We start from the raw sequence: 17,100 nt of genomic DNA, 5'->3' as shown, positions 1-17,100 counted from the left end.
TATAGAAAATCATATTGGTTTCAGACATGCAAAATAATGAAGTTTGAGCCCTGCTTGGTTGCATACAGTAATCTGTACTAGAAATTGAGCCAGAAATAGGAAATATAGAAATTCAGGCATATTTTTGCTTTTCCTGAAAAACATCACATAAAAAGGCCAATAGAATTCTGGCTTTGGGTACTGCAGAGGAAGCTTATAAAAGGAGGCATGAGTTATTGGTGTTTCATCTTCCCTTCTTTATTTGTAAAGTCTAAAACTGTCTGCATTGGCAGGGCAAGAGAGGACTTAACCACCAGCCATCCAGATATCATGATGACTCATTTAGCCAACTGCCTCTGGCCGCCATTGCCCCTCAGAGGCTCCCACTGGAATCTGTGTATGAAAAGTCAATACATTTGTCTTGCATATATCATAGCTTTGCATAGGAGTGTCTTAGACTATATATCTCTTGCATATTGTTACCTTTTGACCCCACTGTAACTGCTGTTGTTTCTCTAGACTCTATGTATTATATCTCTGATAAAGTTGACTCTAACCCACAAAAGCCATCATAAATCTTCAAAGTATGAAATACCTTCTTTTTGTTTTTAAATAATTAATATAATGTATAGTTTGAATTACAGTGCGGCACAGCCCGATCTTGTCAGATCTCGTAACCTAAGCAGAGACGGTACTTGAATGGGAGAACACCAAGGAAGAGTAGGGATGCTAACCTCTTGGAGGCTGAAAGGTCCTCAGGAATGGCAGAGGGCACCATATGGGGCCTTACAACGAAAGAAGGAATCAGCAAAAATTGACTGAGGGTTCCTGCATGTGGAAGAGGATCTTTGGATTGAATCCAAAGTCTTCTCCCCTATGACATTGAGAATCAACAATGCAAAGCCATTGCACAAAGTAATAGTGATTTCAATTATTGCTTGAGTATAAAATATAGATGAATTCACTACTTTTCAATATGAAGAAAACAGCTTTACCAAATTGTTTTTAAAATGCCTAATCAGAAGATTCCCAAATGTTACGTATACTTTGGAAGTGAAGCTCCCACAGATCTCCCTTACTCTTTAAGCATTTTCTACTTAGTTCTGTGGAAAAAGCAGGAACTGAATGGGGAAGTCCAGTGCATACAGTGGAATCCTGCATATGTAGTGCTATACTGGAATGGAACTCTTTGAGCTAAAGGGATCAGGAAACGTTAGGAGCGTGAAGTTTACAGCATAGCAGTCATGGAACTGTGGATCAGAGTGATGAAATGTAAGGTTTCCTTTTTGGGTCAGCAATAAAAAGTGATGTGCTACTTTTTTGGTTACAGTTTTTTGTGAGAAATAATATCAAGTAATTAGTATTATATATTGAGCACTTTTAGATTATAAAAAGTTAATTAAAGCTTGAAAATGTTGAGATACTGTGGACATGCAACCTCTTTGTTGAGCATTTCTTCATAAAATCCTGCTCTCTTTGGATTTAAAGTCTTTAGTTTGCAATAAAAACCTAAGTACTTTATCCAGTATGCTATCGTTTCTCCTCGTGAGTCCCTGGAAATATGCAGATGTTACATTTTAGCCACAGGAGGGCTCACAGAAACCAATAATAATGCAAAGAAAGAAGTGTGCACTTTTAAACCCAGAAATTGGTCACTGCAGTTGTACTCTGTTAGAAAATCCTGAAACAAAATTCCAGATCCATGATAGTATTTACAAAAAGACAAAGGTCTCATTTTGTTAAATATGTACTTCCTTCACAGAACTTAGATGCATTCTGAATGTGTAAATAGTTTCAACATAGTTCGATCTTTCTACCTACTAGAATAATCCTAGGCAGTTTACAATTTCTGTAAAATAATAAAATAAGTTAATCATAAAACAATAACTAAGAAAGCAGTAGAAATTATCATCCCATCAGGAGTAGTAACCAGTTTTGGCCAGCATCATTTAAAGGCCTTCCAAATTAAAAGTGTCTCTGAACTCTTGGGGAGTGCCTGCAGTGATGATGCCAGTCACATGTGGCAGTCTGGGCTATGCTTCCGTGATAAAGCACCTGCTTTACATGGTGAAAGTTCCAGATTCAGTAATTGGCATCTCCAGTTAAAAGGATTAGGTTGTAAGGTGACATGAAATACCTCTATTGGAGACCCTGGAGAGCTGCTGTCAGTTAGAGTAGACAGTACTGACCTTGGCAAACCAATGGCAGCTTTGCAGATTTATATAATTAGTTTAATGAATGCAGAATTTCCAGACCTTTTCCATCATGTAGATACTTTGAACACTGCAATCAATTACAGGGAAATTATAAGCAAATTTAATAGTCAGCAATTGGCATATTGATAAGGTGCAGTTGACCAAGTGAAAAGAAAGCAAATTTTATGGACCTGATGCCAGTGTTTTAGATTGATTGCTTTTGCCAGCAGCTGGGACAAGTACTTATCAAATCTCAGGAAATTGGGATTGGCAGAATAATAGTTGCCCACCTGTGGTTTACTGGGAATCCATATGGGAAACCATGTTGGTTGTGGATTTCAACCATAGGGTAGAAGTGAGGCATTAGCATTTGACTCAACAGGTATGCTGAACAAGGAAGGCTCTATCTCCTAAACAAATCAATTCAGCAATTTGCAGAATCCTTGTCTTTTATCATGTGTCACTGAGGGGCACAATTTTCAATTTCTCTACTGTGAATTTAAAAAAAAAAAAAAGCCCGGAAATACCTCTCAAGAGATAGTTGATGAGTTAAGCATGTAGGCCTATGTGGATAGGACTGCTGTCAAGCTGACAGGAAATGTGCTGAGTCTCCAGCGAGCTAGTGACTTCATTTGCTTGTTACTGGGTAATAAAGTCAAATAGGATTAATTTCTCTCCATAACATCTAGTCGGCTGGCTGAAGGTATGCTAAGACTACTTCCTTTGGATGCAGGTCAGCAGAAGCTATAACATTGCTGTGCTTAGAAAATAGTACACCCATATACAGTGACATTTTTGATGTTTTGCAGAAAAATTATCACCCATTTCTCTGTCAAAGTCCAATGAATGCCATAGCCATAAGACTAACAAAATTTGTGGTAGGGTATGAGCTTTTGTGTATCACTGCTTTGTATACAGCTAGAATGTGAGTTCATATGTCTATATATTGGAAAGTGGAGTGATTTCAAATGCCAAGTGATATTAGCAGGCAAATGACAATAGCAAGTGTGATTGGATTAAGTGTGATATACAGAGAAGGAGGAGGTGTGGAGAAACCAGCATTGGTAATGAGGCAGGAAACATAGGTCTCAAATGTCAAGGATGTTGAATAGGTCAGCTCCCCCAGTGCCTGTGTAAGGGAAGTGTCACTATCCAGCAACTTCTCACCTGTAATGATAAACTACTCAACAGTAACATGGACTCTGGTACCAAGGCCTGAAAAAAACAAGATGCCAACTTTGCCCTCTTATAGATTCTAGCAACACCATCAGTGTACCCAGCAACATCAGATGTACCATCTCAGGTTCACACTCTTGCTCGTCCTCTAATTTGATTTGCGCCATCACATGTCAGCAATACCCTTCCACTCTTTATATTGGACAAACAGACTAGTCCCTTCAACGAAGAATTAATGGACATAAGTCTGACATCAGAAACCACAACATTCAAAAATAGTGGGGGAACTGAATATCTTCCAGGACATTCAGTTGCTGACCTAAAAGTAAGAGTTCTCTTGCAAAGGAATTTCAAAGGGAGTTTAGAAAGAGAGCCTGATGAATTGAAACTAATAACAAAGTTCCAGAAAATCCATCCTTCTAAGATCTAGGTTTCCTGTATTACCAATGCTGAATTCTTCATGCCTCTGCATATCACACCCAATCCAATTATACCTGTTATTGTTATTTGCCCACTTATGTCATTTACAATCTGAAATCACTCCACTTTCCAATATATAGGATAAATGGACTCACATTTTAGCTGTATATGAAGAAATAAGCAGTGACTCCCAAAAGCTCATACCGTAACACAATTTTTGTTAGTATTTAAGGTGCTACTGGACTCCTACTCTTTTCTGCTGCTATACACAGACTAACAGCTACCCATCTTAATCTATAGTCATAAAGCAAATTTGTCAAGTTGTGATCCAGAATCTCAGTTCAAATTCAGTATAATAATGAGAGAAGTGTGTTTACAATGTGAATAGCAGTTACTTCCCCATAAAGCCTTTCAAAATATATCTACCATGTTACTTCCATTATTGATTGTTTCTGCTGTATTGTGAAGAACATGACATCAAACCGACTTTAAAAAACAAAAAAGAAAAAAAAATTACACAAGGCAATGAATTATACACATTGTAATCACTTTATTAGTTACGCATTTGCAGGAGTTGAATTCAAGTTCTTATTCATAAAAGTGGGTATAATACTAGACAACACAATAACAAATAAAGGCATTTGTATTGTGCTTTCAAGATACTGAAATGTCCTTTCAGCACCTCCCTGTCTGAGACAACATTGTATAATCTGTTTAATTAAGTAGATTTCTCATTCTTAGCATCTAAGTAGTATTTAATTGCATAAACATTAGTTTTAATTAGATTAATTTTCATGCCCCAGTTTTAGGATCCAGTTCAATGATGTTTGACTTAAACTTCAGTGCACAAAGTAGGTATATTTATTGGTATATGCAGCCTAATCCTATGCATCTTCATTTGGAAGTAATAGCCACTTAATTCAGTGGAGTTTATTTCCAAGTAGCTGTGTGTAAGATTGTAGTCTTGGCAATCCAGAATGGAGTGTACACTTATTCTGCTCAAGGCAATAGCTATAAGAGCAGTACTGGATAGATAGACTTATTCTATGTGTGAATCATCATTTCCCCCAGATTCCTTTTCATAGAATCCAGCATTGCTCCCTGATTGCCCCAAGGCAGTTTGATTCGTTATGAGAGCCTTTAAAAGAGGTAATGCCTGGTACTTACGTACTCTTTTGCAATGATTTCTGCTTTAAATAATTATTGCACCTAATCCCCAAACCATCTCCCGGACTTCAGGCAATGTAAAAAAGAAAATTAAGAGTTCTGCGTGGGCAGCTCATATTATGCCTGTCTTTTTCACCTGTTGGGTTGAAAAACAGATTTTTTTTTTTATTGTGGGAATGCAGTATCTGTGGGCTGAGGAATCAACTCTCGACCCCTGTGTTGTATCCCTGATCTAGACTGCTTCCTAACTGATGGTTGCTTTTTAAGGGATATATTGGGAGTTCCAGTCATGGAATGCTGTCATTGTTTTTTACCTGGATAGTGTGTGCTCTTTTCCACCTTCCCCCTTTCTCCAACAGTCTCCTGAGATCTCCAAAGCACAGTGCTGGAGGCTGTGGATTCAAAAGAATAAAAAGCTATGCAATCTGGGGAGATGCAGTGAGGTGGGTGAACTAGGAAGCATAAATTCCATTGGCATAGGAATTATGCCAGCATGGTGTCAAGAGAGAAGACATCTCAGAGGAAAATGCCAGCTAAAAATGTCATCTTCTGGCACTCTGCTTGCAGGTATCAGCCAACCCCATCCCCTGACTGACAGTTACTCATCATGGTAATCTCAAGAGCCTGTTAATTAGCTCACATAGTTCAGCTGTGAATCTGGTATAGGAGGAGAAGCTCACTTTCACCCCAGAATATTTCATGGAGACAGCCCTGTGATTGTTTGGGAAGGTCAGGAGGTTTTAGCTGGCAATGTCTATAGGCTGCAGCAAATCCAAGTGGGCAGCTGTGTTGGTCTGAAGCAGTAGAACGGAATGAAACCAAAACCCAAAAACTTTGTTGATCTTAAAGGTGCAACTTGACTCCTACTTTGTTTTATAGGCTATAACAGAGAAAAAACATTCCCTTTCTTATCCCACTCCTCCAACCTATCCCTCTCCTCCTCCTTATTGCTTGAAGATATTCTGTGTATGCTGTGGAACATCATGCTTCACCAGTAATAACCAGCACTGCTACCATTAGGATAAATAGCACAGTTAGTCTTTGTTATGAGAGCCAGTTTGGTGTAGTGTTAAGTGCGTGGCCTCTTATCTGGAAAACCAGCTTTGATTTCCCACTCCTCCAATTGCAGCTGCTGGAATGGCCTTGGGTCAGTCATAGCCCTGGTAGGAGTTGTCCTTGAAACGGCAGCTGCTGTGTAATGTACTGGGGTCGGCGCAGTAAGAGACCAGAGTCGGAGAGTGATTTCAGCAAGCTTTACTTCAGGAGCACACACACAACACACTGAGCTCTGTTCAAACTTCCCACTCCTTTATACAATTCTTGCCCCCTTCTGATTGGTCCTTAACTATCTACATGGATTGGCTATTTACAGGGCCCTAAGGGCCTATCAGGGTACAGTATGAGCCTGGATGTTGATTGGCTACTTATGTTTCAATCCTCCCTCTGATTGGGCACGCTTAGGCCTTCTCTGGTACCCTGGTGTGGAGTTCAAGCTCTGGCTTGTTTGGCTTCCCTCCAAAAGTAACAGTTCCCTCCAAAAGTAACAGTTCTCCCATTTGAGCCTAGGACACAACATGCTGTAAGAGCTCTTTCAGCCCCACCTACCTCACAGGGTGTCTGTTGTGGGGGAGGAAGGTAAAGGAGATTGTGAGCCACTCTGAGATTCAGAGTGGAGGGTGGGATATAAATCCAATATTTTCTGTCTTCATCTTGTTATGACGCCACTGAACTATATGCCTTGTTTTTTAAAAAAGAATTTTAAGAATACTGACTTTCTTCAATAAATCTTTTTTGCTTCATTTCCATATGAGTTACTGGGGAGTGACCCGAACCTACCCAGGCCAAAGTTTTGTTACATTACTGCACAAAAGGCAGGGTCAGCCTTGACACATGGCTCCTCTTCTGCAGTGTGGCTCACTGGGTCACATGACAAGAGTCTTGCAATCGCTAACATAAGTGCTCAGGAGGCTTCAGGGGCTACTTTGGGAGAGGGGATGGTGGAACAGACTGTTTCTTAGTACTCCATATAATCCAAGGCTTTTTGTAGAAGACAAGTATATAAAATACCATACACAACAAATCTGTACAGATATTTGAACTGAAATGGGAGGAATGCAAATGCACCTTGTAAATGTATGGTATGATGTGTTTCATTGCCCTTTTTGAATTTGATAAAATGTAATAAGATTAGTGAAAGCTTTTGTTCTACTAAAGGTAAGCAAAAAATTGGTATTTTTAGGGCTCAGGTGTACTAGAACCTGAAAAATATCAGTTTTGCATGATATTCCCAAATACCAATATCAGTATACATTGGTATTCTGCAAAAGAGGATCGGCTGAGGTGGTGAAGAGCTGACAGCTCCATGCCACTTCAGCTGGGGCTGGCTCACCCAAATAAAAGCACAGAGAGAGAGAGAGAGAGAGAGGCTTCCCACCCCACCCCCCGCCAGGCTGAGCCATATTGGTAGTTGAATACGGATATCTGTATTTAGCTTAATAAATACCTGAAAAACACCAATAAGGTATTTTGGGGGTATTTATTTCATTTGGTTTATACAGAATGCACACCCCTATCTCTTTCACCCCTCCTTTGTTATAAAATAGGGGGGGGGAGAGAACTCTAGAGAGGTCAAGATGAACATATTTCAGCATATTTACCCATCTATACCAAAATATTACTGAAACATTCAACCCTAAGAAATCTTAGCCATTCCAACAAAAACCCCAATTTTTACAAACCACCTCAGACATGCAGCATTTTCTGGAACTGAAATCTCTTCTTCACCTTTGAAATGAACTCACAAATGAGGTAATAATAGAAGTGGATCTCGGTAATATTTTTAAAGTTTGGTAATCTACTATAGCATACTCCCAAGAGCAATGTGTAATCCTTTGGCAATGAAGCTTGCAAGGAAAACAGCTACAATGATTTAAAATAGTTTGTTCTTTTACTTCCATGACTTTGTGTGAAAACCACCCCCCTCTCCCAATAATTTCAATAGTTATCTAGATGCAGTGTTAGGAAAAAAGTACAGCCTTTCACCTGTGTCCCACATTCGTATTGTACAGCATGATTACATTAAACTGATTATCAGATAAGAAACCAACTAAGATAATAAAGGTTGCTATAGTATGCTATAAATGATGTTAAGCATACTTCTAGAGAAAAGGTCATCATGCCATTGATGGTAAGCGTATTTCCAGATAATATCTGATATTATTTTGTTATTTGTTAATTTTAAAAGATTAGTTCTCACAATCCCAAAATAATCATTTTTTTCCTGCTTTGTTATATTGTTACACATACAACATTGATATCTCTTTTACTAATATTACAGAAATAGAATATTGGCTTCTTTGAAGAATGTTCCCAAATGCTTATGCAACTAACTGGAGCCCAAACTCACTAAAACATTCCTAGAGTCTGTTTTCATTAAACAGGCATCAGTTCAAAAACACATGAACTCACACTTATGAATATTGTCATCAAGTAAGAATACTACTCAAACCAGTTTCTTTCCTGGAAGCATGGGAGATGTACAGAGTGACTTTCTCAGGTAGTTTTACAAGGAACTTTATAATAGTTCAGGTAGAGCTTTAGAACAGTCCAACACAGAAGTCACAGGAGTACAGATCAATGTAATAACCTGCTTCTGTGCTTTCATTGATCCCTCTGTCCTGGGCATGCATGACAGATTACTAGGGGCACCTGAGACATTTGAGGTAACTGCTTTCCCTCTCTGAAAATGCTTCTACTTCAGCAAGTATATGGAATTAAAATCATGGTGCAACTGGAGCAGAACTCAGCAACATTCCTACTGATGATTAGTTAATGGGTGGAATTTGTTGCCCATTTTTAAAGGTTGTTAGATCTTTGAAGAAGTGAACTCGGACTCACAGAAGCTCATTCCCTGCCACAAATTTTGTTAGTCTTTACCCTGCCACAAATTTTGTTAGTCTTTAAAGTGCTATTGTACTTTTCTACTCGGTGAGCTTGTCGTCTTTGACTGGGATGTTTTCCCCAGCTTGTTCCATACTGACAGTTTTCCCTTCTAGCTTTAGTTTATCAACCCAACCTATATATCTGTATGTGTAGGAATGATCAGGCCTTTTTTTGTGCAGGAATGCACAGGAACACAGTTCTGGCTGGCTTGGCATCAGGAGTGTAGCCTAATATGCAAATAAGTTCCTACTGGGCTTTTTCTACAACAAAAAGCCCTGGGACTGATTGTCTGGTAACAGTTTAATTGTGTGTTATGTAGAATGTGTTTCCATATTTACAATGCCATATTTGCAAAGACTGCCTGTTTTAGTCTCCAAAGATACAGTGACAATCATTCCCCCCCACCCCAGGTCTGGCCTCTTCTGCAGAGCTCGGGACCAATCCTTGTGATTTTGGCCTCATGCAAATCCAAATGATTGATGTCCAATTATAGCCCATGGAATTACCCCATTGGATTGGGGGAGGTGAGCTAGCATCTTCTTAAGAAGACAAAGTTAAAAAAAAAACAACCTCCCCCCCCCCCCCCGGGAAAAAAACCCCTCAGACATGGGAATTTGCAACTCTGCGTAGCAATGTTGGCTTAGGCAGGTTTCCATGGCATTTTTAGTTAGATTTTGAGGTCATCTTAGGGAAGCAAAACAAGCGTTGTTAGGGAAACTGCTCTCAAAATGAGATTGGGGAATTAGATTGAGAGACAGCTGGCCCAATAGGAATCTTTGTTATCTGTGTATACCAGGCTCAACCGATCAGAGAGTCAATGCTCAATAAAGGACTCTAATTTAATAAAATCAATTGTAATTTATTTGAAACAATAGTTCTTGCACACAAGGTACAAAACAATCACACATTCACACAGGTCTAAGAAATATAGAGAGATCGATAGGGGAACATAAAAGGATGGACATACAGGGTAATACTACCTCTCGCAGACTCCAAGGAAGACTCCGATGGCGACGAATGAGGGAATGGGGGAATGGACCCGAAACTGATCAGGAATCGGGGATGGATCTATACAGCGGGACAAGGGGGTTGCTGAATAGAGAGCACACCTGTGGGTAGCTAGTCCACAGGTTATATAGTGTCACCTTAATCCTGAGGGGATGGGAGGTGACTGGGAGTGGTAATGGGAGGTTCCGCTGATGACCAAGAAGGCTGGACATCGGCTGGACCAATGGCGAGTCTATGGCGACACCGGATTGGGTGCATGCTTCAACCAATGAACATCACCTTCATCCTGGGCATCCTGGAAACTTCCAAGTTGCGACAGGGCCTGGGGCGGCTCCAATGATATCAGTATGGGAATGGTTGGGTGATTGGGAGGAGATGGGATTAACTGGGAAGGTGACAATAGAGAATCAGATATGGACCTAGGTATTCCGGTGTAGACAAAAGGGCTTGGAGATATCAGGAGAGATCCTTCCTCTTTCTCATCATCTCCTGGGTGAAGCCTGTTGTTCAGGATATTACTTGGCAATCAGGATTAATAGTGGAGCCATTAATCCATTCATAAACGAGATAGGTTGCTTGTGGGCTAGGAATGACTCAAGGTGTGTACGTGTAGTTCCCACTAAGAAGGAATGAAGCCCAACCAGACAGGAAGATGGCTACATGTGGTGTTAGCGAAACACAGTGGCTTCCATGCTTAGCGCTTCAACACCGTTCGCCTGGACAGCTCCGTGGCGGCGTAGCCTCCTCCTCGCCATGGCGGATTCCACGCGATAGCGGGGAAACGTTCGTGTGCGTCTGCAGACACTCTGTGCCTGTCTCAAGCACTTGTATAAAGAGTAGCTGGTACACATGAGTCCTATGTGGTCCTGGATAGTTTTACTCACATTCACTGGCCAGGCGGATGCAAGCTTACTACTCCAGGCGCCCTGGCAACCGTGTGTGTGAGAGAGAGAGGTCGTTTTCTCACAGTTCCCTCCCTCGAGACTGACGTCACCGTCTAGTGGCAAAGTCTCGTATACATAAAAGATAGAAAAAGAAAAACGGGGGTGTCTACTAGGGAATACCGGCTACCTGCACAAAGGTTGGAGCCACTATCTAAGACTACTCAAAACACAATTTTAAAAATGCCAATGGGCCGTCAGATCCTTCCTTGGCGTTCATGCTTACAGGGAGGCCTGTTGGGATACATTGTGCATACTCAGCATTTCATGTAGCATTATAAAATCCATAAAAACACATGGTAAAATCACATAATACAAAGTATTTGAATCAAAGATTGCTTAAAAGCAAAAATCATGCGCGCAGTCTAGGCCAGCTAGGCTGCAATAGTTGATTGGGTAGGAAATAAACATTACATATTATCAGCGGATCCACGAGGCAAAGCAATCCTTCGGGATCTCTATATTACATTTCATACTCATAAAATCCTAACACTATGCTAATACATAATTCATCTAGCTATTTTCTGACCTTTGGTCTTCAGGCTTCTTCTTCTCCCCCCCTCGATAACCTTCCGTGCTGGGGACAGAAGAGGCTTCCCTTCTCATTCGGCTTGTCTGTAGTCTTTTTCTGGAGGGGAGGAGGTTGGCGGCGCCGCGTAGTCTGTGTCGCCTATCCCACCCCCCCTTGGATCCAGGCTGCCCACAGTGAAGCCAAGTTTCTATCGGAGCATGCTCCAGACGAAAATATCCGGCGTTGCTCGGACCTTGTCGGGGGTCCGTTCACATGACCTGGGGAGACCCTATCTGGAGGGGTCTCCCATGCATCCATGCAAATGAAGAGGAAAAAGGATTCTGGGAGAAATTTTCGCATGCTTTTGGTTATGTTTATACATGTTTTGGACAACATTTAGCAAACTCTGGCGAAGCATTTCTACACAACCAGATTTCCTAATGAGTTTACAGTCTTCTATAGTTTGACTTTAGATTGCTTCCTTCAACCTTAAAGCATGTCGCTCCTCATGCCTTCCCGGCTTTGCGGAGGGGGGAGGCATGCGTCTGGAAGTGCGGACCCATGGGTCACCACCCCGAACCGGGGAGCACGGCCGCGGAAAGGCCTCTCCTATTGCTGTAGGTTCGGGGAAGTTGATCCAAGGGTCGCTTTCCTTATTTTAATCGGGAGCCCGTGTGGGCTCCGGAGAGTCAGCTATAAGCGTGGCTCTCTTTTAGGGCCTATTGGAGTCCCTCCCTGACTGGGAGGGGGGGACTCCCCCTTTACTTGGTAAAAGATAGATAAAAATGAATAAATAAGAAAAACATACACACAAGAAAACCTTAGTCCAAGTTGGTATTTGGCCTAAGGTTCCCTGCCCGTCAATCAAGGTTCTGACCGGCAGGGGTGGGATCTGGGTTGCATGGTAGTTCCTACTTCCTGTGAGGTCGTGCCCATATCATGGTGCCAACATCCAGTCGGTGGGCGTGGGAGATGCAAATGGTCCCTTGCAAGGCAGCTTGGGAGATTTTTCATTTCCCACACTAACCTGGCCGTACGGTGGAAATCATGGAGAGGAGTGTGTCGAGTGGGGCCAGTCACTCCACTGGGTAGGCTTCTCCGAACCTACACCATAAGGAGGGGCCTTTGCCTCGGCAACTCCCAACCTGGAGATGCGTCTTGGGAAACCAAGAAAGAGCCCCTGCAAAAAGGGATAACTTGGTTCTCACACCCTCCACCTCCATACTCCCTGGTTCGGCCTTGCAATTTTTCCAAAAGCCTGCTGCAATTTTTCCAAAAGCCTGCCCACCCAAGGGCGGGCACCCTTTCTTTGTATAAAAACAGATTCTTAAACATACACACATAAGTACAACCAATCGAGACCCCATTTTGTGTTACTCCTCCCGCCCGGGAGATGGCAACTAATATACTGCCACGTCACTTTTTCCGCATCGCACCGCCGTCTATCGGCAGACAGGGCGGTTTACAGAGGCGCCAGGCAAGGATGACATACAGTTTCTTACGCAGACCAAGTGGGAGGCACATATGCAAATATCCTCTTGCTCTGAAGTGGGTCTCTTGAAGTGGGAACTCTGAAGTGGGAACAGGCAGAAATGGAAGGGAAGGAGATCGAGACGAGATAGTGCTCGACCACCTTCCAGCCTGCGTCCCATCCCGATGGTGACAGGTAGTGGGGCAAGGCGAGATTACTCGCCTCCGTCACTGGTGTTATGTAATGCCAGGTCCATTAATAATAAGACCTCTATCCTTCGGGAATTCCTGCTTGAGCAGGACATGGACCTGGCATGCGTGACCGAGACCTGGGTCCGCGATGGGGAGACCGTAGCTCTCTCCCAGATGGCGCCCCCGGGATACTCGGTCTTTCACCAGTCGCGGACTAGCGGGCGGGGGGGAGGGGTGGCCCTGTTCATTCGAGAGGTTTACTCCTTCCGGGCCCTCCCGGCTCCGGAGATCAAGGGCATTGAATGTGCCGGCCTGGCGTGGGATGTTGGGGAGGGGTTGGCGATCTGGCTGGTGTACCGACCGCCTAACGCACCGGCCAGCGCCTTACTATCACTGATGGAGGTCGCAACAGGATGGGCATTGAGGCACCCGAGACTTTTGATTCTGGGTGACTTCAATGTCCATGCCGATGACGTGACCTCCAATCAGGCGATGGACCTAGTGTCTTCCATGGCGACACTAGGACTCTCCCAAGTAGTTACGACACCCACTCACCAGGCCGGTCACATGTTAGACTTGATCTTCACGTCGGGAGTTCTAGTGGACGATCTTGCTTCTATAGCGGTGCCATGGTCGGATCACTATGCCCTCAAGGCTCGTGTGGACGTCCCACCCCAACCCCGTTTGGGTGGCGAGCTTATTTTAGCTCGCCCGCGGAGCCTGATGGACCCGGAACGGTTCCTGACGGCTCTGTGGGATCCCTGGCCCCCTGGCGATTCCCTCGATGACCTGGTGGAGTCCTGGAATAATAGGCTCACCGGAGCCATCGATGAGATCGCGCCTAGGCGTCCTCTGCGCCCTCGTTCAAGGCCGACACCCTGGTATAACCAGGGGCTGCGTCGGCTGAAACGGGGACTCAGATGACTAGAGAGGCAATGGCGGCGTACTCGAGACGAAGCGACTCGAACATCTTATAGAGAGGTTATGAAGTCCTATGAGATGGCAGTCAAGGCCGCAAAGAAAACTTACTTTGCGGCGGAGATTGCGTCCGCAATTTCACGCCCGGCACAACTGTTCAACACAATCCGGACTCTTACAACGCTGCCACAGGGCAGACCAAATTTCAATGAATTGGAAATTGGCTGTGAGGCTTTTGCGGATTTTTTTGCAGATAAAATCGCATCGCTCCGTTCCGACTTTCCTGCCATATTAGATACAGTTAGTGGACCTGAGGCTCCGTGCCTGTCTTCGGATCGTGTCCTGGACGGCTTCGGCGCGCTCAGCCTGGAAGAAGTTGACAGGATCCTCCTATCTGCACGCCCAACAACTTGTAAATTGGACCCATGCCCCTCCTGGCTTATTAAGACCTGCCGGAGGGAGCTAAGATATCCTATACGGGATATCATAAATAGATCCCTACTGGAGGGGCATTTTCCATCAGCGCTCAGAGAGGCCGTGGTCCGCCCCCTCTTGAAGAAAACAACGTTAGATCCGACCGAATTGGCACACTATCGGCCAGTATCGAATTTGCCCTTTTTGGGCAAACTTATCGAGAGGGCAGTGGCGTTGCAGCTACAGAGTTTCCTGGAGGACGCTTCTATCCTTGACCCCTACCAGTCTGGTTTTCGCCCGGGCCACAGGACGGAGACGGTGCTGGTCGCCCTGGTGGATGACCTTCAGCGGCATCTGGATCAAGGCGGCTCGGCGGTGCTGATGTTGTTGGACCTATCGGCAGCGTTGGATATGGTCGACCATCGGCTTCTGGCGTGCCGCCTTGCCGACGCAGGGATTCAGGGGTTGGCCTTGCAATGGTTTTCCTCTTTCCTTGACGGTCGGGGACAAAGGGTGGCGATTGGGGAGGAACTGTCCCGGAGACACACGCTTGACTGCGGGGTGCCTCAAGGGGCGGTGCTCTCCCCGATGTTATTTAACATCTACATGCGCCCCCTTGCCCAGATTGCCCGAAGGTACGGGCTCGGGTGTCATCAATATGCTGATGACACCCAGCTCTATCTGCTTATGGACGGCCGGCCCGCCTGCGCCCCAGAAAATCTGGACCGAGCGTTACAGGCAGTGGCTAGGTGGTTTAGGCTGAGCGGGCTGAAGCTGAATCCGGCGAAGACAGAGGTCCTGTGCCTGGGTCGCTGCGGCCCGGGAAGGGAAATCCCCCTGCCAGTTTTTGACGGCGCGCCGCTAACAGCGTCGGGCAGGGTCAAGAGCCTGGGGGTGCTGTTGTAGCCTTCACTGACAATGGAGGCCCAGATAGCAGCCACTGCCAAGTCCGCGTTTTTTCACCTTAGGCGGGCGAAGCAGTTGGCCCCCTTCCTGGAACGTGACGACCTGGCAACAGTGATTCATGCTACGGTCACCTCGAGGTTAGACTACTGTAATGCCCTCTACATGGGGCTACCCTTGTGCCGGACCCGGAAACTGCAGTTGGTGCAGAACGCTGCTGCCCGGCTGTTATTAGGGCTCCCAAGACGGGAGCACATTCGGCCGGGGCTCCGGGATCTGCACTGGCTGCCGGTAATATTCCGAGTCCGGTACAAGGTGTTGGTCATTACCTTTAAAGCCCTATATGGCCTAGGACCTGTCTACCTTAGGGACCGTCTTTCCCCACACGTTCCCCAGAGAGTACTACGCTCGGGTTCACAAAACCTGTTGGTAGTCCCCGGGCCAAAGGAGGCCCGTCTAAAATCCACCAGGGATCGGGCCTTCTCAATAACGGCACCTTATTGGTGGAACCAGCTGCCGGAGGAGGTGCGGGCCCTGCGGGACCTAGGGCAGTTCCGCAGGGCCTGTAAGACAGCCCTCTTCCGGCAGGCCTATAATACTGACTGACAAGGAAATCTTTTGGATGGAACGAAATGCATCTGTAGACCGCCGGTTTTATCTATCTTGTTTTTATTAATTTATGGTTTTAATTCTACTTGTAAGTGTTTTAAATTGTAGTATTAAATTATTATGTTGTAAGCCGCCCTGAGACACTTCGGTGTGAAGGGCGGGGTATAAATTCCAATATAAATAAATAAATAAATAATAAATCATTGTGGGGGCACCCCTTTACAAAAATACCCAAAAAGGCTCTTGTCACCCTCACATAGCTTTCCTATTATGTGGTGCATCCTTTCCTTAGGGAGCAACCGAGTCACTGTGACTTGGGAGTGTCTCTGTGCGTTTGGCTTTTCCCGGTGTGGGCTGGGCCTGGTCACTCCGCCTGGGTCCGTGTGCGCCTTTACAAACTCGGGGTGTCCCTGCACGTATGGCACCTGGTGCAGAGTCTGTTCTGGCCCCCTGAGACCCTAGGTGGGTGGAACTTTTAGCTGGAGCTCCGCGCTCCGGAGGGCAAGTGTCACCGCCTGCCCTCTTTTAACCCTCAGGGTCGCCTCGGCGGCCCAACTTCTCTGGTAAAAGATAGATAAAACTTAAAATCAACAGTTCATTGCCACTATGTGGCGTTGGAACTCTAAGTCCCAGATGTCCCCAGCCCTGCGCTTTGGGTTAGTGCATGCGCATAATGCGTTCATGCAGATGAACTAAGCCTAAGGCAGGTTGGGAGCAAGGTATTGTAAAAGCATTTTCCAATAAGTGGACCTGGGTTCGGCCCGCTCCTGTGGGAATAGCGGCTCGTGGAAGGGCCACTGTTCAGGTGTGACATTGGCCTCAAAATCGTTCTTCACCTGTGTTGCCTTTAATCTAAAAGATAGTCAATGGACGCGGGGCGCCCGAGGGAGGTGGTTTTCCCTAAGCTCCTCGGTTCGGGTGCTCATGCACTGCCTGAGTCCCTCCCACAGTTATGTGGGTAAGGGCTGCACGTTCGGGCGTCCCAATGGGTCAGAACAGAGGCTGCACCAGGTTCCTGATGCTTTGAGTGTCTGCAACTTCTTCCCCTCTCCGTTCCCTGTGTTCCTTCAGGATCACGGAGCGCCGGAAGAGCCACAGAGCTCAAACACTGGAATGCTGGGAGTCTCTCTGGGTCAGAACAGGTTCTGTCTCAGAGTCACTTTGGGCCTTGTAGTGATGGATCACTTGGTGGGACTGCAGTGTTTGAGGACTGCTATCTAGACTACCAAGAAGTGATTCAACACTTGCAAGGATA

The 17,100-nt window shown here is 45.0% G+C and overlaps 1 protein-coding gene across 1 annotated transcript in view; it reads left to right on the top strand.

Annotated features, from left to right (window-relative positions):
- CACNA2D3 (calcium voltage-gated channel auxiliary subunit alpha2delta 3) overlaps positions 1–17,100 on the top strand; it is a 1,102,401-nt gene that overhangs the window by 352,936 nt on the left and 732,365 nt on the right. The gene's annotated exons all lie outside the window — the stretch shown is intronic.

The sequence above is a fragment of the Heteronotia binoei genome, chromosome 5, assembly GCF_032191835.1.
Source record: "Heteronotia binoei isolate CCM8104 ecotype False Entrance Well chromosome 5, APGP_CSIRO_Hbin_v1, whole genome shotgun sequence".
Lineage (NCBI taxonomy): Eukaryota > Metazoa > Chordata > Lepidosauria > Squamata > Gekkonidae > Heteronotia > Heteronotia binoei.
Note: the sequence above shows the minus strand (reverse complement) of the source record. Positions and strands in the feature narration are given on the sequence as shown.